A 4205-nucleotide genomic window follows, 5' to 3' on the forward strand; every position below is an offset into this window, starting at 1 on the left:
AAAAATATTATTGATATTAATTTATTAGCAATATTAAATTATTAATAATATATACATTTTATTTATTTAGTAATATTAAATATATATCATTTGTTACATTAATAAAAATTATAGTATATGCTAACTTAAATAAGCAAATAATTATATAATTTTAAATTATTTTATATATATATATATATATATATTAAAATTTTAAAATTATTAAATTTTTAATGGGAGACATTCAAATTGTACAATTATGATATTTGAGGGACTAAAACTGTTCAATTAAAAATTAAAGAACTAAAATTGCACAATTACAATTCTTTAGGGACTAAAATTATCCAATTAAAATCTTAGGGATCAAAATTGCAAATTACAATACTTGAGGGATCAAAAATGTAATTAAGCCAAAATTAAATTAATATTTTTTTTTATTTTCACAAGTTTTTTTATAAATATTTTTAATGAATGTCTTAGTTTCTTATGTTCAAAATTGACAATTTTTTATTTAATTAAATGAATTTCATAATTTTTTCAGTCCTTTAATGAAATAAAATATTTTTAATTTTATTATTTTTTTTAAAAAAATTAACATATTTTATTTAATTATGCATAATTCTTAAATATAAAAGTTTCATAAATAAAATTTAATATTTTGAGAGGGAACAATTTGTCACAAAATATTTTAACCTATTTGTGACGGAATTTTGAGAGGGAAAAATCCGTCACTAAATTCTTTCATTTTAGTGACGAAATTTGTGACGGATTTTTTAGAGACGAAGTTCATTCCGTCACAAACATTTTTTTTTATTTAGTGATCAAATTTGTGACGGATTTTTAGAGACGAAATATATTCCGTCACAAAATCCGTCACAAAAGTCAATAAATTCTTGTCCGTCACAAAACTTAAAATTCCCTCACAAAATGCGTCACTATTAGCGATGCTATTTTTTCCGTCACAAAATTCGTCACAAATTTTAATTTTTCTAGTAGTGAAGGGGATAGCCAAAGCGAGAGTGGAGGCTATGATCATCCTCGTCACTCTACTATGTGGTAATAAGTATCATGTGAGTTATAAATTTATTATATTTATAATTTTTCACTTGTGAAAAAAAGTTCATGCTTTTTATAGTTTTACAATATTAATAAAAATTTCATATTTTTTCCTTGTAGTGAAATGCATCTCTGAAGGGTGGCATTGCTTCTCAGATAATTGATGACAATGAAACTTGTGGGCAATCATATTACTTTATGTCAAGCCATGTCCATTTTTCTTTCTTGTCTATTTAAAATTTGTCTAAATGTGTGTACCTTTAAGTTTTTTATTTGTATCAATGAGACAATTTGCTTTTGAGATATTATGATAAATATTATGTAGGAATTAATCTAACCACTATTGTGTTTCTCTTACTTTTAAATTAATTTTTAAAATAAATTAAATTATTCATTAAAATAATAGAATATTTTAAAAAAGGAATAAAAATGTATAAATTTTTAAAAATAAAACATATATCAATAATTACAATTTTTTTATATTTAGTGCAAATAATTAATAATTTCACACCGCAACAGTCGCAATCCGCATCGCAATACTCGCAATACCCACAACCGCAGTAATTACAAGTGCGACCGCAACCGCAATTTAAAATTAGACCTCTTTTGTGAAGCGATCTATAAGGATTTCAAGGATGATGTCGTCGAAGGCGATAAAGAAGGCGAGGACGTGGGTGACAAAATGGCATTCACTGTCAGTGAAAGATTCCCATGCAGAGGTCCTAAGAGAGGTCCACTTCCTCCACAATCTAACAGGTGGCTAGAGCTTTTTTTGTACATTTTCCAGATTTAGGGGTATTTTATTAATAACTTAATGAGGCGATGAGAGCTGGGAGCAAGGAGAGGCTCTTCTGAAACTGTAGGCATTGTGAATTGGGGAATGTAAAAAAAAAAAAAAAAAAGTTTCGATTGGAGGTTAAGGTTTGAGTTTGAGAGAATGGAGTGAAGGGTTTATATAAGAGAAGAATGGTACCAATGGATGTTTCGTAACGACTTTATTACCTCTTTGCACGAGTTTTTGCAGGCATTGCAGATTCGTTTTGCTCCATCCTTCTATGATGATCCTACATGCACCCTCTTCAAGTTAACCCAACATGACCCATCAATAATTACTTGCATGAGTTTGAATGCCTCACCAATCCCATTGTTAGGTTGGTGCCATCTTTTCTCTTGAGTTGCTCAATTTCTGATTTGACGCTAAAACTCCATCGGGTATTAGTGCGGGCCATGCAACCTGTCTCACTTCCTCAGGCCACAACGCTTACGCAACTTCATAAAGAAAAGATCAATGACCATCGTTGTGCCTTTCGTCCCTCCAACTCGTCAACCCTGTCCCCACTGCTACCCTTTACCACATCATTAGGGTCACGTGTCAAGCTCAAACACCTCTCATCGGAGGAACTCCAATTCTGATGCAACAAAGGACTCTGCTACCAATGTGATGAAAAGTCACACTCTTCTCATTGTTGCAAGGCCAAAATCCTTCTCATTTCGAGTTTAGTAAAAGATATTTATTTAATATTTTTATTAATTTAATAATTTGTTAAATTTTTATTTTAATTAAAATAAAAGTAAAAGATTTAACCTACATTATTAAATTTATATTTATAATCGTGTATATATATATATTAATTATATATTTAATATTGAAAATTGAATTTATTTTTTACTTCATTTTTTAAAAGAAACAATGTTAGCCTTAAAAAATATAAGAAATAATTAATTTTAAATAAATTAATTTTTTTACAAAAAATAATAAAAGGTATCGATCCATAATGATTCTCTTAAATATAAAATAAAATTCTTATCTGTAATAGTTTAAAAAAATATATTTTTATTTTATTTTAGTCATTATAGGTTATAGCAAGTTCATGAAATAAAAAAGACACTATGCGACGCTTCTGCTGGTAATGACTTTAGTTGAGTCACAATGGAAGTAAAAAAAAAAAGCAAAAGACACATCATAGTGAATCTACAGTAAAAAAATCTCAGATATAAATAATTTCAAAATGGTCGATCAGTCCAAAAATTAACATTTGTGATTTTTATTACTACTCCATAGGAAATATCAAACATATAACATGAATAGATTACAGTCAGCGATGTTCATATGATATTTTCCAAAAAAAATGATGAAGGTTTTAGGTGTAGAGTCACTACACTTAGTGGCCATTCAACGTGTCCTTAAAACTACTCCTTTCGTTTTTTTTTACGTTTAAGATTTATGCACAAAAATAAAGAAAATAATTGATATTTCAATTTTTTAAAAATATTTATTACTTACTTTCCTATTATACCCTTTAGGTAGTTGGAGAAAAAATAGATATATTAGAAATGAATAAACATATTGTTCAATAAACACACATTAATTATCAAGGGTAAAAAAAAATTAATAAGTCATTAATTAGTTTAAAAAAGTAACAATAAAAATTGAAAAAAAAAATTAGTGTCAAAACATCTAAAAAGAAAAATAAAGGAAGTATAATCAACTTGGCATGGATTTATAGATCTTAACACCCCTTCATAATTTCCTAAATTTCATAAGTTGCGCTTAATGAGATATGTCTTCCTTAGTACGCACTCAAAACTTAATAAAATTTTATTAAATAATCCAAATCAGCCATAATCATTCCAACTCATTTATATCATCATCCAACAATATTTTCAAAAGATTTCTCATAAAGAACACATCATCATGTCTAACAATAGAGTATATAGAGGCAATCGAAATAATCAAACATCACAATAAATGTTAAATGCAACAGTGACATATAAAAAATATCATTATAAATATTATATAAGCATGTATAAATTTATTTAATATACACTTACACACAATTTTAATATTGATTTTAAATGAGATTCAACTATATTACCATAAATTATATATACTTACATTTTAAAAAAAATTATCAATATATATTATATCTATAATATATAAAAAATAATTTCTAATAAAAAATAATGTGTCACTATAAAATACTTATCATTATATAAATACTTTTTTTTATTGTGGAATGACAACAATGAATACCCAGGAGAAACAATATGGCACGAATGTGCAGAGAAGCACTGCAATGAGCTTGTCAATGATAGAAATATGGTACGAGACAAAGGAAAGGTGTTGGTGTTGGGAAACAAAGTTGATATCGTTGGATGTCAAAGGAGGT

The 4205-nt window shown here is 26.9% G+C and overlaps 1 long non-coding RNA gene across 1 annotated transcript; it reads left to right on the forward strand.

The window, feature by feature from the left end:
• Positions 1-785: 785 nt before the first annotated feature.
• LOC145957741 (uncharacterized) lies at positions 786-2566 on the forward strand. The gene is made up of 2 exons (XR_014433740.1): positions 786-1049; positions 1156-2566. It is a non-coding gene; the product is annotated as an uncharacterized LOC145957741 (long non-coding RNA).
• The last annotated feature ends 1639 nt before the right edge of the window (positions 2567-4205 follow it).

This window comes from Cajanus cajan, chromosome 5, assembly GCF_000230855.2.
Source record: "Cajanus cajan strain Asha chromosome 5, NIPB_CcT2T_4, whole genome shotgun sequence".
NCBI lineage: Eukaryota > Viridiplantae > Streptophyta > Magnoliopsida > Fabales > Fabaceae > Cajanus > Cajanus cajan.